Consider the following 20,553-nt stretch of genomic DNA (forward strand, 5'->3'; position numbering starts at 1 on the left):
CTTGAAAAGCCGTGGCCGGGGCTGAAAACCCTTGTCTGGCAGTAGAGGATCGTCAGTTTTGAGTTGAAAGTCTTCAAGCTTGTGGTGTTAATAAGCGATTCGTAGATGTTGAGGCAGTGGGCATGGATCATCGGACGGTGAGGTTCCAAGATCTATGCCAATGGCAGCCCATCACGAGGTTTTCCTTCTGCTTGATTTGGTTCAGTCATGGCAGCCCATCAGTAGGTGGATGATTGGCAACATGAAATCTGTTGAGCCATTGAAACCTTCGCAGTGAAGCTCCTGGAGTTGTAGTAATGGGGTCATGTCATGTCAGACTCCTGGAAAAATTCCTTGTCATTGGAGGATGTGGTAGATGATCTCCTTTAGCCAAGCAGCCTGTTCTTGAAACATAAACATAACCTGTACAAAAAGTGGTGCACTTCCTAGGGGGTGTGTTTGTCTCACTGTGTAGTGCATGGTGCCCGTGCCAGTGGAACTGGGAGATGGGTCTAACCTTGGACGAGCCCTTGGTAGTGTCCCACACTTGAGGACCCAGTTCGTGCGGCTTCGAAGGTGCGGTGCAAAACTCAGGGTGACAGGTCTGGAAGTCCTGCCCTTGATGTGCCCTAGGTGTGAAGTGGGGGAGGGGCTAGAGAGGACTCTAGATGCAGTGAGTATGGTGCACCATAATAGTGAATGAAGACTGCAAGCACTTTCCTTTCTTTTCTTTTCTTTCCTTTTCTTTTCTTGTTCTTTTTCTCTTTTCTTTTTTTTGATTGAGAGAGAGTACATTGGGCAAGGTATGGGGCACCTATTTAGTCACGGGGCGGTCGCAAGCATTGTGATAAAAATGCGTGACTTTTTAGGTATTCCTTAATACCGACTCTAGCTCTTAGAGGAGTGGTGGACAAAAAGGGGTGATTACACCTTGCAAAATGGGTGTCACTCATATTTTCTAATAGCTCTAAGCAAAAGGCAAGGAGGAGAGTAGTGCGCATCATCAACCTCGTCATGGCTCTATTATCTATTCCTAGGTTAAGATAAAAAAAGAGTGGAGGAGATGGGCTTTCTCTGCTGTAGGTTTCTGGAGTAGTAGGAATTTGAGAAGTCGGAGGTAATTACAAGTGGTTAAGAATGCTGGATCGGGGCAGGAAGAGAAATCTACAAGAAAACGATTTATGGAGGGAAGTATATCTTCTACCCTAAATACTAAGCACTCCTCCGGGCTTCTAGCATTTACATTATAGATTTTTGGGAAGTCAAAATTCCCATTTAAATCTCTATCGTAATCCACTCCATGCCTATGGGGGTAGGGCATGTAGATGGGATCATTACGCTCTTCGAGGAGGGAGCTACAAAATGCGGTCGGTTGTGCCTCTAGCTTTGGACGGATTTGGGAACTAGACTGACCTTGTCTTCCCAGTATTCTCGTGGCTCTTGTCTCCACCTAGTCTGGATCATGCTTCTTTCCTCCATCCATCTGTTTGCGAGTTCGTTAGCCAGATCTTTGATCTTGGCTATGACTCCTAAAGGTAGGGCCCGGTCCAAGAGTGTGGAAAAGTGAATGAAAGCTCGAATGGCCTCTTATGTAGCTCTCTCTGGCACCAGATGACCAACTCCTGGGGCCAATCTACAGGATGTGTATCATTTCTCAGTGGCATGGGCTCCTCAGGGAGTTGTCGTGAAGTATGCGCGCTCAGCGTTGGGCCTCCTTTGCTAACTCTTGCCTCCTTCTCCTTGCTGCAATTATGTGTTCAGGTAGCTCAGCATCGGGAGGTTCCTCCTGTGGGATCTCGGGTTGGGGCGGACTCGGCATCCTTTGTGGCTCTTCGTCATCATCTTGCTCGAAGTCCGGGCCCTCTTCAACATTTCGCTCTACCACAGGAGGAATGACTAGTGGTGGTGGCGGTGGCTACTCCTGCTCCTGAAAACCCAACTCCTTGAGCTCTGTAGTGGAAAGGCCCATACAGCGCAGGTAGTAGAATTGTTGCTCTTTAGTTATTCTTATACTTGTTGGAAGCTCCTGCTCTTGAAGACCGTATCTTAGCACCTGGGTGCTTAGCTCCAACTTTCTTTTTACCTGTTCCACTGTATCATCACCCTCGGTTTGCATCACGTGGAGCACCGTGTTGAGAAAGGCCTGTCGCTGGGTCTTAGTGGTTATCTCTACAGCCTCAACCGTAGCTTCGGCCAGCATTCTTTCACATTCTGCCACCGCCAGGCATTCTGTTAAGTCCCTTACCCTGTCAAAGTTTTTTCTTTCCCACTCCATGGCGCTCTCCTCCATCTTTTGCCTTTGTTCCTCTAGCTGGCCCGCTAGGGTGGTTACCACCTGTTTCTACTCATTTGATAAAAACCATAACTGGTTTCTTTCTCTTAGTTTCTGAGCGAGCTGTTCTTCAGCGATCCCTCTTGCTTGATCAACAATGTTGAGCCTGTGGTGCGCTTCGGCTAGGATTTCTGATTTCTCTTGTACCAACTGCTCTTGGCTCTGGATTTCAGCGTGAGCAACAGTCTCTTCTTATTAAAGGTCATTGCCATGAGGGCTTCCATGTCTTCGAGGGAGGTCTCCAGCCATCTTGCAATCTCTACACCTCATCTTGTAGTCATTTTGCTTCAGCTCTGCTAAGACCCTCAGCCCTTCATTTTTCAGGAATTCGATTTCCCTTATTAGCCTATTCTGTTCTTCTTGCTCATGCCATGATTGGGGCTCCGCGGCATGTTCTTGTGGAACAGTGGCTTCGCCTTTCTGAACCTCCCGGTAGAGCTTTTCCACTTGGGCCACCCTTTGCTGGAGATCACTATATTGCTGCATCAATAGTTTTAGGTTCCTTTGTTCTGCCACCGGGCTCTGCTCCTCATCCTCCAGCCTTTGCCTAAGGCGGCTTTCATTGGTTTGGGCTTCCTTCGTTTTCTCTTCTAGCTGGTCCTGCAGGGCCTTTATCTCTCTTCGTCTGTCAGCTTCCTGCCTTGAGACCTCTAGCCTGAGGGCCGCTGATGTCTCCTTTTCTTTCTCTAGTTCCAGTAGGGCCACCTTATTTTCTTCTTTTGCCTTGTCTAGTTGTGTCAGTAACTCGGCCACATATGCGTCATAGTCTGCGGCAGGTATGGGAGTATTGGGCGTGGTGGTCGATGCCTCCAGCCTTTGGCGTTTGGGGTCTTGCCGTGACTCTGCATCTGCGGCGGCGGTGGGCCTTTCGGCCACCTTGCTCACGAGCATCTGCACCATGGTCATGAGCTGTGCCACATTGAGAGGAGGCGTGGGTTGTGCAGTAGTTGGCGGTCGTAATTCCAGCTATTGTTGGCACAAAGGAGGGAGGGAGTGGATGTAGAAGGGACTTGCCCTTGCCTACAACCACCGGTGTTGCCTCACACTTGCGCTGGCTTCGGCTTTATGGCCAGGGCTTGCGGGTTCGAGTTCTGCATCCCCATGGGTCTCTTCCACCGACCTTCGTGTAGCTTCTGCCAGTTCGGCCAATTCCTTGAGTCACTACTCCTCGACTTCTTCCTCCACTCTCCTTTTCCTGTCCTCTTCTTCCTTCTTCGACTCCTCTCCTATTCTGGCAAGCTCCTCCTCCTCTTTCCTTTTCCTTTCTTCCTTGGCCCTTCGAGACTCTTTTTTAACTTTTTTAATGTCAGCCCGTTCTTCCTTACTTAATTTTTCTTTCTTCTCCTTCTATCTCCTATCACTTTTGCTTTGTTCTTCGGGTTTGGTCGCTCGTGGAGGCGGCACTTCTTGCTCTCCCTTTTTGCTTACTGTTCTTTTGCTTGATTCCCCTCCTTCGTGGTGAGGTGGGCTTTGATGCGCTGCTTCCTCCTCCATGACGCCCTCATTCTTTATTGCTTCATCTATGATGGCTATCAGGATGCCTCCGTATCTGATTGTAGGTGCTTTTGACGCAGGTTTCTTCCTTGCGGAGCGCGCGGTTGAGGCAGGGGATTCTCCTCCTGCTGGTGCTTCCGCCAAAGTGAGGAGGGCAGCTGAACTTTGAATGGTCTTCTGTATGAATCCATTCCAGTCTATTTCTTCAAGGACTCCTGCTGCTATGCTTTCCAATAGTGGAACCCCGATCTTGTTCATCAACGCATTGTAACGTTGGCGCGAGAAGAGGGTATGGATCATTTTTGCTTGTAATTTCACCACTGGGTCCAGGATGTCAGCCAAGCTGATTCCATCCACGGTATGCACCGCTTCTTTCTTGACCCCCAGCATGGTGTAAACATCTCGTCTCGGCCTTCTCTCTTTCTTTGGCACAAGCCCCAGGGCCTTTTCTATGATTATTGCATTGAGGGGCACTTTGATTCTTCTTTCTTGCTCCCCCATCCTTACTGTGACCGTGCCACAGTTCTTTCTTTTGTCGAAGTTCCTCAGGAAATCCACGCACATGCTGTAACCCACAGCCTGCCCCACCTTCTCCACGTACTTGTGGAGGTGGCATCTGTCTACCAAGTCTTTGATCGCGGGTTCCTCCAGGATGGTCTCGTCCAGATTCAGTGTGTGCTTGAAAGTGAACTGACTGAATCCACACGTTTCGATGCTGATGCCAAATTTGTTCATTTCCTCTTCAGAGAATGGGAGTTTGCCTCCTTTGTCCTGTCCTGCCATGGTGGTGACCTGTCAACACACCCTGCCATCGTTAATGCCTAACAATCAACTTATTTCAAATCAAAACTCAGTTTGAGAGAAAAATATATGTGCTCAAAATGGGTACACTTGCTTAGAGGCTTGACCATTGCTATTGTTTTATTCTGTAGTATTCTTCCATAGAAACTTTCTTAATTATAACAACCTGTTAGCTAGATAGCATAACTTTCTTAATTATAACAATCTACTAGCTAGATAGCATAACTTTTTATCTTTGCTCTACTCTTGCTCACCTTGCCCCCCCTCCGTCGGGGATCTTTCAAAGAATCCTTCCTAGGATTAGCACTGTTTCGCGTGGGTTGACTTACCGAGCCAATAGCCAATCATAGAAGTTTGGATTGTATTTGAGTTGGGCATGACAGTCTAGAGTAGATGGTTGGATGGAGACTTGGGAAATGTAGGTCAAAACGTCGTGAAAGAGATCTCCAGTATTGAGGCGACGGGCAACATGTAATTCATGTTCCGTGAGGAATTGGTCAATGTAGGGGTGGGCGAGCACATGGTCGTCCAAATGCTGATTAGGGGTGATGGCTAAGACCTAAACGGGATAGATGCCACATAAGTGGGGTCATATTCGATAGTTTAATTGCCCTGCGTTGCTCAGCAATGGTCATTATGTGACAACCTTTTTTCTCCCATTGGATCCTTAGCGTAAACCACTGCTGCAAGAATGTGGAAGGTGAGCTTGCCATCTACTTGAGCTCTTGCAACTCCTGTTTAGGAGCAGAACGAGGAGGGTTACGATAAGAAGTGATAAGTCTTCTGAGTGCAGCTTGATCCTTCGAGATTTCATCATTTGCTATCAGTTCGGCAGCAATTTTGGGAACTTTAGTGGTCATAAGTTTGTATTCCTCCCAAGTGCATGGTAATGCACAAACATTCGAAGCAAGCGTTTCGTCAAGAAGGCCTAGGTCTAGCCTCTCGTAGCTTCTAGCAAATGTAGTGAGAGTTTCGTCTAACATTTTAATGCAAGTTATTAAGTCATCCCCAGAAGTTGCGGCAAGATCCTTAGCCAAAGAGAGGAAAGGTCCTATTGCGTATGAAGGTTTAAGATACTCTGACGGGGCTGGTGCAACTGGACTGGATAGTTGTGACTTCCTCATCGGTGTCACGGGTTGGGCCTCGCATTGTGAAGCACTTTGAGATGTTGTAGGAAGCTCTAGAGGCATGGGGGTTGTACTAGGTTCTGAGTGAGCAGTCATAGTGGTTTGTAAGTTCTCAGGATTAGGTAAGTTTAAGGCCTGGGGCATTTGCTTTGGTCGATAGATGAGCTGAGGCTTGCTAGCCACCACTGGCCTTGGCCTGCTAACTATGTTCTGGGCACCACTTGTGCAAGCCTCTCTCATTAGGGTGACATTGCTTGTAGATGAGCTTCTTAGCTGGCCATTTTTAGGCACCCAAATCCAGGGATTGCCCTCATAGTATCCTTGTGCCTGCAAGAGATCTTTGGGAATCTAGAGCGGCGTGGTTGTGCGTCTACAGCGATAGCACCTAGACTGCCTCTTGGGTCGGGACGGTTGATAATTTGGACCTTTAGGATCATACTTGGGTGGTCTATCCGGATGTGGTTTTTGCCATTTCGGCACCCATAGAAACTTGGACTCTTTGGCCTTGTAAGCGTTCTTGGTTGGGTGTGGGTCTGGGGTTGAGAGCCCGGCACGAGGCCGTAGTTTCCATCTGTTCAGACTCGAGCTGAAGCGTGGTCGTAGGGGTTTCTACCAGTGGCTTCGTAAAAATGGGGGAGTTAAGACAGCCCTTGCTGAAAGTCGTCACTATGCGCACATTGCCGATAGCAAGATGTATGTGATTTAGGTTGTAATGCACATTACAATTGGTTTGCTTCTTGAAAGTGCGATCCAATAGCGACACATTGCCAGCTCCCTTATTGTCAAGTAACACATGGAAGAAGGCTGGTAAACTCTCAGACTCGATGGAAACGACCACCTTGCACTTCCCTAGGAGTGGGTAAGTGGTACCCCCAAATGAGGTGAGTTTAGCGTTAGTGGGCTGTAGTTGCGGTTGACCAATGCGTGTCCAATGGTCATGCATTAAGATCTTGTAGTCAGCACCTTCATCAATCAAGGCTTCGAAAGAATACATTGCTTTTGCTGCAACTGTGATCCACAGGTATGCCGGTGCCACTGCTTCTTCGTCCTGATCTGTAAGGTCAGTTACAGTAGCAATGCGGACGTTCAGTGGGGGTTCTAGCATGGGTGGTTCATGTAATGGATGTGAAGGAGGATAGTATTTCTTAATGCGGCTGCCATTAAAAAAGCCTATTCCTTCACCGTCAAGTGTCTCCAACTCGACATTCCCGGTCCTACCGATTACGCATACTTTGAAAGGCCCTATCCCCCGAAACTTCATCTTCTGTTTATGTCCTTTCACCGAGTACAGCAGAACAAGGTCCCCTTGTTCAAAGTCTCGCTGCTTGACATGCTTGTCAAACCACATCTTTCGTCGAGCCTTTTCACAAATCAGAGAGTGAGTGGCGAGGAGTCAGGTCTCTGTTAAGTGCTCGAGTTCCACTAAGCGGTTGGTCCAAGCCTCTCTTCCCTCCCAACGCTCCTGGATTGCTAGCCTCAAACTAGGGATGAAGAATTCTAAGGGAAAAATGGCTTCAGTTCCGTACGTTTGCCTAAAGGGCGTCTGTCCGACAGTCATTTTATAAGCTGTGCGATAGGCCCACAAGGCCGCCATTAGCTTGCTGTCCCAGTCACTTCTCGAAGTAGACACAACTTTTGTAAGCACATTGACTAGGATTTTATTTGTGGATTCAGCTTGGCCATTAGCCTGAGGCTAATAGGGAGAGGACTTCCGATGAATTATTAGGAAGGTAGAGAGCAAGTGGGCAATCACTTCATTAATGAAGTGTGTGCCTTGGTCGCTTACAAGTTCTATTGGACATCCAAACTGTGAAATGACCTGCTCCCACAAGAACTTTGCGGTGGTCCTAGCATCGTTCTTCCTCATGGCTTGTGCCTCTGCCCATTTCGTTAAATAGTCGGTCGCCACAATGATGTATCGAGCTTGGGAATATTGTGCTGCAGGACTGACAGGTCCAATAAAATCGATGCCGCATTTTTCAAAGGGTTGTCGGGCTATGACAGGGGTCAACTCCATCTTGTTCTTTCGCACAGGCACTTTGGTCCTTTGGCACTCATCGCAGTGCCTTACAAATTTAGCTGCATCGTGGAATAGGGTGGGCCACCATAGCTGGGATTGTACCACCTTTCGGGCTGTTGTGTCCCCACTAAAGTGTCCTCCAGTGATTCCGCCATGTGCTTCGTTTAATGCGTCGTGCATCTCATGCTCACACACGCATCTGCGCAATAAACCGTCTTGTCCCAACCTGTAGAGTTGGCCATCTCATGTTCCAGTCTGGGGCTCGCAAGATTGGTGCAGTCGTAAGAGCCTTTTTCAATTCTTCATATGCGCGCTGGCATTCTTCCGTCCACTCAAACACTATCAATAGCTTGTACAAAGGTCTAGCTATTAATGCATAATTTAGCACAAATCATCGATAATATCCATTGTGTCCCAAGAAGCACTGAACTCCCTTGTAGTTGTCGGGTGGCAGTAGGTCAACAATGACTCTGACTTTGGAAAAGTCAGTAGCAATGCCGTTCCTTGACACTACGTGCCCCAAGATGCATCCATGTTTTACCCAGAACTGGCACTTTAAGGGGTTTAGAGAGAGGTGGTACAGCCTACACCTTTCAAAGATAGCTCTCAATTTCTCCAAGTGTTCGGCCCAACTAGAGTGTAAACATAGGTCATCTACAAACACTTCCAGTTCGCGCCTAAGCATATCCTTAAAGATAGTGCAAATTAGGTGTTGGAAAGTTGCAAATGTGTTCATTAGCCCAAAAGGCATAACAATGTAGGTGAATACGCCCCATTCTGTGGCAAAGGCAGTCTTGTGCCTCTCATCGAGGTGCACTTGCACTTGATTGTAACCCGAGAAACCATCCAGAAAACTGTAGGCTTCCTTCCCTGCTACCCTCTCCAGCATGTGCTCGGTGTAAGGTAAAGGATAGTTATCCCGTTTTATAGCGGCATTCACCTTTTTGTAGTTTACGCACACTTGGATTTTCCCATTTTTCTTCATGACAATCACGATAGGTGACACCCAGTCCGTGTGCTCCATCTCATATATGAAACCTGCCCTCGTGAGTTTATCAATCTCCTCCTTCACTGCATGGGCGTGCTTGGGATTCATGGGGTAAGGTCGTTGTTTTGTTGGCACTATATCTGGAACCATTGGGATGTTATGAGTCACGACCCTAGGGTCGACTCCCTTAAGTTTGTCCAATGTCCAGGCAAACACGTCAACGTACTCTTGTAGGAGCACAACAAGTTTGGTCTCTTCCTCCTCCCCCAAGTCATCTGCAATGAACACTAGTCTTGGTTTTTTGCCTTTCCCAGCCAAGTTAACCTCTTTAACTTTGGCGGGTTCCTCGATCGGTTCACTAGTCTAACCTTGTCTTTTTGCACCTAACAGGACCACCACTTTGTCACCCTTTTTAAATTTTGTAAACCATTTGGGTAGATCCTGTGGTTTCCTTTGCCTTTCCGCTTCTGAATCCCTTGCTTGCTTCTTGGCCTCCTCTTTTAGCCTCTTACGCCTCAGGTGGATTGGCAAGTCTCCCTTGGTGCGTTTGACCTCAGAGGGTTGCGGTATCTCGAGATCACTCTCAGTGAGTTGAACTCGCATCCCTCACTTGAGGAAGGTGTTTCCCCAGGGGGGTCTTAGTTCCGTAGGTGAATCTATCTTGAGCACTGGGATTACCCATCATTGTGCTACTCCGGCTTGCTTGTAATCTACGACTTCTATTCGTTCCAGCCAGGATCTGTCACACTCCATTAGCATGACTCCTTTTTTGTTTCGATTGATCCCTTCTTTCCTAGGCCTTAAGTCTTCCCTGATTTTCTCTATCGCTTTTCCCTCCGTGTCGTACTCTATCATGTCTACCTCTTCTTCACTCTCTTCTCCCGTAGAGTGACAGTCCTCATACTCCTCATCATCGGGGTCCTGTCCTTCTGACTGCTCATCATCCCCTAAGCTTCCCTCTTCAATCTCCATGTCATCAGTAACTAAAGCCCAGTTATATAACAAGTTCAAGTCATGGACCTTGGTCCATTTCCATTCTGGTTTAGCTAAAAGGTCACGTAGAGGTTTTAAGTTAGCAGCCAAATTGCCGTTCAATTTATCAGTCAGATACTCTATGATTTCCTGAAGCTCTAGTTTGTTGTTGGGGATGCGGGACGAGGCCGGTTTGCCTGGGTTGAGTGAGCTTCCTGCCATCATGCAAAGCAGCACAACTGACTCCTCAATTAGCACGGTAGCGGTTTTAGCAGCCTGTTGATGTGGTCCTTCCTCATCCGAGAATGGTAGGTCAATGGTTGCCAACACGTGCATCCAATCCCTCTCATCCTCAGGGCAAGGAATATATCTAGCGAGTGATCCATAGGGCTTGGTCATTTGAGGTATTGCCTTTTAGCATGGCTGAGATAGCAGCCAGGTCAACAGGCATCGTCGTCCAAGTGTCCATCTCTACCCTCACTGCACTAGTTCTGTTCCCTAGGAAAATCAATCCATTGCCCCAATCCTCTATGACTTGTGCATTCCTCATCCAAGGTTGGCCTAATAGTATGTCGTACTCCACTCCCTTCATGACAATGAAGTTTACCGAGAATTGCACACCGGCAATCTTTACCGGCCAATTCTTTAAGACCCCAAATGGTCTTAACTTCATTCCATTTGCTAGCGTGACATTGAATCTAGCAGTCTCTACAGGAGGGTTTCCCCATGCCTCTAGGACCGCATGGTTTAGCACACTAACACCGGCGCCTGTGTCTACAATTCCCTTCCGAGTCACGTCTCCTAAGGCTAGGACAGGCAAAACTGCGTGCATTTCAGTGCCTTCCCAAAAAGCATTGATGTGCAAAGACTTAGGATCTGGGTGTAGAGTTAGGCTTGGGATCCGCATAAATCATCATGATCTTGCGGACCAGCACTCGCAAGTTCTATGTGTCCCTCGATCGAGTCTTTTAACTCCTGCCACAAGGAGTGATTTTGCCTAAGCAGATCCTCCAAGCTTAGAGTTACTAGAGTGGACAGAAAAGTTGTGAGGCTATTGGACCCTTGTCTTCCTCTGAGGCTGGCAGTTCTAGGCCATGCATTATGTTTGCCTTGGTAAGCTTCCCCCCTACCTTGCTGCTGAGTCGCTCCTAGTGGTGCAGGCATGCTCCCAGCCTATGGTTTTGAGGGTGAGACTGGTGTGCTAACACTGGAGAAGTCGTCCATAGAGTCTTCCAATATGGGTTCAACATCTTCGAGGTGCTTTTGGGCATCCTTGACCCACTCCTTGACCTTGGCTATAGCTTCGAGTTGCCGTTTGGGATGGGGATATTCCCCTGCCTTGGCACTCCCTAGCTCTGCTGTCTTAGGAGCCAAGGTCTCTACCTCTGCGTCTGTGACCCTCTTTCTCGTTACCAGCGTAGTTGTTTCCTTGGTTTTAAGGGTTATCTTCGCATCGGTTCTCTTTTTCCGTCTCCTCCGGCTTTTCTTCCCTATTGAGGTCGCATCAAGGTTCCTTGGCCCTGGCAAGGAGATGCCTGCTTGTTTCGTTTGAGCTCGCGTCATAGCATGTAATGGGATGGGCATATCCTCACTACCGAAAGTTTCAACTCCAAAGAGCCCCAAAGGCATTGATGGCATGTTGGCAACGCTCGTTGGTGGCTTCCACCTAGGACACTCCGGAAACAGATGTGTGATTCCACACTCTGTGCATCGGAGATCCGCTTTGTCCTTGTTAGCTTGTTCTCGCTCTGGGCAGCGTGATGAAATGTGGCCTAGGTGGCCGCAAGTCCAGCATGTGACTGGATCCTGGCTTGGCCCTCCAAAGCATCTGCCTCGTCCTCTTCCTAAAGACATCACCGGCACTGGCTGATAGTCCATCAAGACTGGGCTGCCCTCCTCGTCGTAGGATACATAAGGATTGACATATGCCTCTTCCTCATTAGGCTCCTCCACAAAGTGAACAGGAGCATCGCTAGGTGGGTGAGTCACAAAAGGCCCTGGTGGCCAGGGTATACTAGTTGGGTTCATTTCCAGCCTAGGCACGACAGGTCTTGAGTCAGTTGGTGCTGGAAGAGCTAACTGGGTTCCCCTGCCAAAGAAATTAGGTGGCCTATTTCCTAAGTAATGGAGGGTTGTACTACTGCGTGTATGGAAATCTCCTCGGCATTCTGCAATGCGTTGCATCATGTCTGAATCTACCGCAATTTGAGCATGGACGAGATCTAGGATCTTGGCACTCCACTGGGAGGTGATTGCCGCCACAGTACACACATTGTACATGCGATCTCACCGGCTTTCTAATGATCTCTTGTAACCGTGCAATCTCCATTCTCATCTTTGCCATCCCTTGGTCATGGTCTACACTCTTTCCCTTGTCCTGCGTGCTAGCAGTTGCTTTTTCCCCTAAGGGGGTTGATCTCTCAGGGTCCCTCTGGCTTGCACTATCTTGGTTGGTAGCCCTCATGCTTTGTTCCCTAAATTGATCATCTATGCGTATTGCCTCCTTGAAGACTTGAGCTAGCACGTCTCGTTGTAAAGGTGGAGTTACTGGCCAAAGCCTTGTAGAGCTTCTCACTCCGAATCCCATTCATGAACACTATAGACACTGCCCTCTCAGTAGGTTGCTCATTGGCAGGGATTCTCTTGTAGAGGCTACGCACCTGAGTGATGTAATCTCTAACGTCCTCCTTCTCCCTTTGACTGATATTCATCAACCTAACAATGAGGTTATCCAAATACCCCGCCTTCGAAAACCTCTTGATGAAGGGGCCCTTAAGGCGAGCGAAGTTTGTATGTTCTGCGTTATCCAGACTAGAGTACCAAGTCCTCCTCTTATTGCCTAAGCACGGGCCGAAGGCTTGAGCTCACTGCGCGGGGTCAGTAAGACCGTTCGCCTCACATACTTGCTCGAACTGCTCCATGAAGCTGTACGGATCACTGCTAGGTTCGTATCGAGCTAGTTGTTTCGCTACTATGGGGATTCTAGCCTTCCCTTTAGCCCCTTGCGTGACTCCCAATCGTGACAGTAGCGCGGTGGCTAGGGCAGTAGCACTTTGTTCCACGGATGTATTGTCCATGAGTCGCCTTGCCACCAGTTCGCTCAACGTCATGCCAACCTCTGCTGCCCATTCCCTCTCTATGTTCGGTCCGGACTTGGCTGCCCCAGCTAGGTCTAGTACTCATCTAGCCTCGTACATGTCCACATCTTGCTGTAGCCGTCTAGACCTTTGCTCATGGTTGTAGGCAATTATGCCTTCCAACACTCTCCTGATAGCTCTTCTCTCTTCTTCCAGGTTAGCCACCACTTCCTCTACAGGTCTAACTTGGATCTCAGTCCTAGGGAGTAGATCATAGTCGTGTACCAGTTTCCCTGGACCAAGGTTGGAAATTCTCCTAAGTCTAATTGGTCTTTCCCTTAGTCGGATCTTGATCCCGACATTGTTTCTGCTTCCAGCTCCACGAGATTGTCGATGAATCCAATCAACTCCGGCAGCTTCTACTCCTCTATCTTGTTGCTTCTTGTGTCTTCGTGTTTTCTCCAGGTACTACTAGTAGGGAACTCAGGCACCTGTCGAAGTCTTGGGGTCTTCTCCTACTAGTGGTTTCCTTAATGTTATTAGGTATCTAGATATGTTCCTTGTTATTTGAAAGCAGCGGAGCTCCTCACTCACATGTTGTGCTTAGTGCTTTTGTGGTGCTTGGTGCGAAAACATGCTTTTCTCTTTTCTTGCTGTGCAAGTTTAGTGGAGCACAAAAGTGAAATGCTGATGTAGAAAGCGTGTAATGCAAACTCCACCTTGTCTCTACCCACATTATGAGCCGAATTTGAGTTTTCAACTCGGTTCCTGGCTATCCTATGGTCTTTCTGCACCCTGAGTTTGATTAATCTCTGAGGTTCTAATGGCCAAACTGGATCCTGGGGGTGTTCAGGGTTGCGTCCTGGGGTCAGGTCCGTAAATTAATTGTCCTATCATTATAGGGGTATGGAATACTCCTATACAAGCTTATCAAAGTTATTTGTAGTTTGCCCATATATATATTATCAATCTATTGATCCTTCGATTAGATTGGTTGCTCATTTTCTTGGTACTTAGCGTACATACATCATCATTCTCATAATGATCAGAAACCACTACCTAAGTTGTTCCTTAATGCTAATGTGGATATTGATCCTCATCAATTGGACATGATGTATTTCTGTGCTCTATGTCTTCCGAGCACTTATCTTGTACTTGTGGAGAGAATGTGCTATTTGTAGTTATTTCAAAATCCTCCCAATACATTTGTGGATGAATCCCTATCCATAAACAGATTTAGAAACCATCAATATTTTAAGCATGATACAGTACATTCATTCTTGATCTATCTTTGTTGATCCATAATGATATACTATGTGTTTTTGGAGGTGCCATTCAGGTGACTATTGTATGTCTAGTGTGTATGTGGTGTGTGAGATATGTATGAAGGGATCATGGTTTAATGAAGCTGATTAAGATTATGATTCTTTGATGATTGCAATGGACAAAAGAAACATATTATATCCTTTACAAGTTTATCATGATTTTATCTTTTTCATATGAGTTAATGGATAAAATGTATTTTCCTTTTGTTAGAATTGTTTGTTGGACACAAGTTGTTAGGAGTCACAGATTTATTCAACCTAGAGTCAATGATTGATAATGATTATTTAGAGAATTTATTCTCTTTTTTCAAGGTTGCGAGGATGCTCCCTTAGCTACGTGTGGGGATATGTTGTTGAGTACTGAAATGATTGTATTTTAGAAAAAATTTATTTAATTTTGGGTGATTTTTGTTTCATTGTGGTTGATTGATTAGTTTTCTTATTGTTTGGAAGTATTTTGAAGTGTGTTCGAATGAATTGAGTAGGTTTGAGAAGCTCATGATGGTTTTTAGTTGAGTTATGGTGTGGTGATTGGTTTTGTGGTGAGTTTGTTTAGTTCTGATAGGTCTTTTTTTTGCATTTGTTTTGATCCTTTTTCTCTTTTTGAGAGAGTTTATGATTATAGATGAGTTGTTTGAGCAATAATTTAGAGTTATTTGGATATTTTTTGATGGTTTAAGTTGGTTTTGATTTGAGATATATGGTTTTTATACCTTGTGTAGTGTATTATTGAGCTTCAGTATGCCTTCTATTAACTTCTTTATGCTTTTGTGAGTGTTTAGATGGATGGATGTTTAATTTGGGGATGTATTCTAATCTTGGAAATAGAATAATGGAAGCTTTTAATGTCTCTGAGAAGCAATGATACTAATGATCTCCAAAGGGACACTATAGCGGCTCTACTATCCATGACCAAGAGAGGATTAATAAGTGTGATTCATTCTTATTCTCATGTAATATTGAGAGAAAGCATATGTGAGGGAGATAGTGTATGAGAGAGAACCAATTTCTATGAAGAAACATTTTATCTACATGAGAGAGATTGAGAGAAAGACTATGAAGACTCTGAAGATAATGAAATATGAATACTATGTGATGAATTCCATTCAAGTTGATCATTACTTTGTGTTCTTTTGGTTTTTTCATGGTTTCTATGAAGAATAAAAAGAATATATTGAAGCTTAATTGTGATAAATCTTGATCATTACTTTGTGTTCTTTTAGTTTTTGCATGGTTTCTATCAAGAATACAAATAATATATTAAATATTTCTTGTGATAAATCTATGGGAGATTCACTATATGATCCTACGTGAAGATTGATTGTACTTGGTTTTCTTTTTCTTCTTGTATTTGATTCAAGTATGAAGAACATGCTTGTTAGGGTGATAACATATATTTTCTTGTAGCAGGTTTTCCATTTTCTTGGTGTTCCTCTTGGGGATCCAGGTTAGATCTAGTAGCTCTTGACCAAGGGAGTTGCGTTACTACTCTAAATTACTAAGATTTGCATCCGAAACAAGAGGTCTTGTTGTATGCTAGGAGGCACCAAGGAGCGAAGGAGTTTTGGCTCTAATTTCTTAGGTGTGCTAGGAATAAGCTATCCCTAGAGCCCGAGAGGATCTCTTGAAATGTCTTAATGCTAGAGCTAAGTGTAGACTTGGTGGTTACTTTTGTCCTTAACATGGACTACAATAGTTATTGATATAAAAATAAAAATAATAAATTTGAATAAATAATTTGTTTTTCGAAGGGATTGTTTTTCTTTGTAGTTATACCTATGCCTTATGTTATTTAATTATTTGCTTTTAAAAAATCTAAATTAAATCGTACCTTCCATATAGATAGATGACAATTTCAACAAAATTGCTATGTCTATAAACAAGTGAGGTGAGTTATTCTGACTAATAAAGTTCCCATCTAGGTTCTTCTCAACACCAAAATTATTGTAAACAAAGTTGTCCAAACATTTCTTCCGAATATAGACTCTAAGAAGTTTTTGTTGAACCTCCATGCTATCAAACTATTAATATATTCGATTTTTATGTGTGGATCTTCATTATAGAATCCTTATCATGATGTAATGCATTTGGCTATCTAGAAAAATTTATATATAAAAGATATTCTATCTCTTCTACTTATGCAAAGATAATACTTTTAAAATCTAAAGTTAAAATGTGAGAAAGTTTCTATGAAATCTCAATAATTTCGCATATTGAACTAGTTCTTTATGCATTGTAAACTAGGATATTTTGGCCGACATTAATTCTATTGACATTAGGACAAAATTAAGGTCTCAAAATTCCCTCTAATGGAGTTTGACCAAAATATTACCTCAAAAAAGGGGGACACAGTAAATGTTTGCAAAGAACTCCAAACTTGTCACAGATTATATTTTTAGAACCTACTCTTTAAGAGCTTTCTAATGATATATGGTTGATAAGGTTTGGGAGAGAAATAATCAAGTTACATGAAAGATTCCATCTTGCCTTGAGAATCTTACCATAACAAAATATTTTAAGAGCAAAGAGGAATCTTTATAGAATCTAGCCTCATCTAACCTTGAAACACCATCATGCTATATAATTGGAAAACTTGTGAAGAGTAGATTGTAAATATGCATTCTTTGACAAGTTTGAAGTTCATTTGCAAAATTTTTAATGTGCCCCATTTTTTGAGGGAATATTTTTGTCAACCTTCCTTAGATACTACAAGATACAAGCCTCATACTGACATTCAAAGCAACGAAAATTTTGATTAAAAAAATTTCCCCCATTGTCGAAGGGTTTGGGAAAGCAGAGTCGTGTCTACAGAAGACCTTGATAAATATCAAGATGGAAGATCAAACAAGTGAATCATCCAAAATCAGAGTTGCCTTACTATCAGTACCAAATTGGTTGCTCTTACAGATACACCAAGAAGAATATCCCGATCATTGCGATTATAATGATGATTTAGTTCTGATTTATGATGATAAAGATGATTCAGTTACAGAGATCTGTCCTATAGGCCTGTAAATGTATCATGGAAAATAAAGAATGGGTAGTTTAGCATCTGTATACACAATGAACATCTCTGAAATTGTGACATATTCAATGTAGATTGCTGAAATTCTGGTACTGTATGTAGTTTGTGGGAAGAGATTTAAAAGAATGGCTTCTTGAATACAACCACATTGGGCATAGCCTGTGCTGATTAAATTCCATGTAATCCCATTACGATCCTCAAGAAGATCAAACACTGTTGCTGCATCCAGCACGCTTTCACATTTTTGATGCCATCTTGACACATTTTCCACAGAAAATGAAATGCTTCCTGAAACTGCTCGTGATGGGTAGAAACTCCAAAGACTGCATTCCAAGTTATAATGTTTGGCTCTATGTCCTCGTCCTGCTTTTGATGGAAAAGTTTAATAGCTAACCCTTCATTGTGTTAGACTGATTCTGCCTCAGCGATCCTTGGAGATACAACAAGCATTTTCTCTAAATGAAGACTTGGCTCTACATTCTCAAACATTTGTCTCCAATCTTGATACCATCCTCGTCTGTTCGATCATCCCCAATGTAAATAGAAAATTGTCCACACGATCTGACAAGTCAAGAACTTCAAGTATAAACTCTAGAGCTTTGCCTTTATCCCAAGGTATCACAGGTCGGATCTTCAAAACCTGTCGGACAGCTTTTTGGACTTCCTCTGCAAGGTCGGTCTAATCGTGGGTCAATTGTTAGTGATTTTCTTCACTCGTTTCACTGCAATATCCTCTTAACAAGATGAAGCAGTAGTGGCAGAAATCGTAGATCAAGAGTGCCTGTTCTTCTGCGTTTTTCTTTTGTGCTTCTTCGCATACCTCTAGTTGCAGAGGAACTTCGGATCCCTCTTTTCCCCAGTCGTCAGACTTCTCCTCATAGTTGAACATGGCCAAAGCTCGCTTGTCCTCAACACTGAACACTTGGTTTTCTTTTCTGATTCGAATAGCAATCATGCGCTGATACCTGCTTCCGCTCATCACATAACCCAGACTTTTAAACTTCTGAATTTCCTCATCTGAAAGTCCAACTTCTCCTCTTCTAGGAATTCGTTTCCCTTGCTGAACGTGTTGTGCATTAGCATCTCCTTTGGATCCTAGCCAGCGCCTTTGAGTATATCAGAATCGAAGCAACAATTTCTTGTTCCTTCGGAGTAGGAGGAGGGATCTTTGGATTAGACACAGTGAGAACATCATCTTAACAGCAGCGTTGATCTTCTCGACGTCCGCGTTGCTTGAAAGACTAAAAACTTCCTCTTTTCTCGTTCATCTCCCGTCGATCCCCTGCAGAGCTCCCTCGATTTCCCAAGATATCCTTCATACTTCCCTCATGCTACCTTAATCGATCTCTCTTATTCATTCCCGAAAAATTCTGTGTTTACGAGCCTATTTTCTTCCTCATGGAGCAGCAGAGTACCAGATTCCCCCCTTTTCCGATTCAAAAAGCTCCTCCTTTTAACAGAAAAGCTTCCTTTTTTTCCCCAGGAAAGCGGGGCAATTTTAGCATTAATCACACATTTTAATATCGACCAAGCCTGCAAATCACTTCATTGTCAATATGGTTAAAGATATTTTCCCATGGCCCTCACGACAATTAGGCGGCCTTAGCAAAGCCTACACGTGTATTTCCATAATCGAAAACCGTGTGGTAAACGCCCATGAAAACATCTCCAAGAATCCATAGAGGCCCTGAAGGAACATCCAGACCCATAAACCCACTAACACATTGCATTTCATTACCCTCTCCAACTTTCAAGATATACTACTCAAGCGTAAGATCAAAATGTTTCCCTCCTATCGTAAAGGTCACTGTGGGCATGGAAGAAACTTGGTCACACTCCACAACACTCTCTCCATTAAGATTCGGAAGGCATTCGCACATCTTGCTAAGATACGCTTTGATAAGCTCTCCAGACTCATCAGTGATCAGTTGGTTCTGTGCCCATACTACTGCCATTTCACACATAGTACATCCAGTTGTAGATGTTGGAAACATCCTCACAAAGCCCATAATCAACATATCTTGAAATAAGTGTAGCCCATGAGATTGCATCTCGAGTTACTTGTCTACCAAAACTCCTTGTTCTTCTCCGTCTTCAGCATAAAATGAAAGAGCAAACATAACAACTAAGTATGTACAAAGTATCAAATCACACGCACAACTTTTGGGTGGTTTCACACCTCGAATGCGCAGCAATACGACACCGTCGTCGCAAAAAATGTCAGTATTAGCGATGCCATAGAATAGTCGCTATTAGCATCCCTATTTGCATTGCTATCAGCGTCGCATATGTGACATTGATAGAGATACAAATAGCGACGCATATAGCGACAATTTGTGATGCTAACTGCGGCTCTAATAGTGACACATGCAAAAAATTTGTGATGCTAATAGGGACAGTTACAGGGGAAAAAAAATTTGTGGCAGGCCAGCTTGCTGCCGTACCACAAACACTACAACAAAAGGGTTCATAGACGCACTTGTAGACGCAATATTTGAATTGTGAAAAAAAATGTCGGGCGCATTTATTAACGTGTCTATTTGCGCGTCTACAAAATCGCATCTAAAAGCACGCTTATGATCAGAGTTACACGCACACTTAGATGCACCTATAGACGCGCGTATAAACGTGCTACGTAAATATATAATCATATTTATAAAAAAGTGGACATATTCATATTGTGCATCTATACAAGCGTGTATCTACGCGTCTAAAACCGCGTTTACTCTGAAAGTTTTTGACGAGAATAGACGCGCATTTATCCTGCAATTTAGACACGCTGATAGACGCGCAAAACAGAGGTATGAGAAAAAAAACCAGAGAGAATGTGGCTTTGCAAGCCACATGCTCTCTGGTTTTTTTCCCCCCATCAACATCAAATTGTATGCTTAGGGAAAACAGAGAAAGATTATTTCAAAGATTGGATACTGAAAACAAAACAATGTATGTAGCACACGAAATTTCATATATATAGATGAAACGTTTTTACATTATGAGTTCTAGTGCTTGTGACGTCATGGTCGCAAGCACTAGTTGAAAGTAATACATATTAAATATGAAAATTACAAGCCAAGGGGAGGCATGCATGCATGGGGCTCCTCTATATCTCCTCAGAAGAGGCATCATCATCGCTACCACCACCGCTGCCTGTGTCGCTGCCGTTGCCGCCACCGCTACTACTAGTCCCCCCTTCGCTATCCTCAACTGCATCAGGGTTCGCCTACACAAAGGATTAAGGTATATAAATACCATTACAAACAATAAATTAGAGTTATCTATACTTTTCATGTAAAAAAATGGCGCGATTATATTGCTCCCCCGTGATGAGTCCCTCCTCGTAGAAATGCTGCCAAGTGGACGCCCGGGACCTCGATGGTAGCGTACCTCTCTAGGAGTAGGCATCCTACCAACGA

The sequence above is a fragment of the Lygodium microphyllum genome, chromosome 24, assembly GCF_053477565.2.
Source record: "Lygodium microphyllum isolate KBCC chromosome 24, Lygodium_microphyllum_v1.1.10, whole genome shotgun sequence".
Classification (NCBI taxonomy): domain Eukaryota; kingdom Viridiplantae; phylum Streptophyta; class Polypodiopsida; order Schizaeales; family Lygodiaceae; genus Lygodium; species Lygodium microphyllum.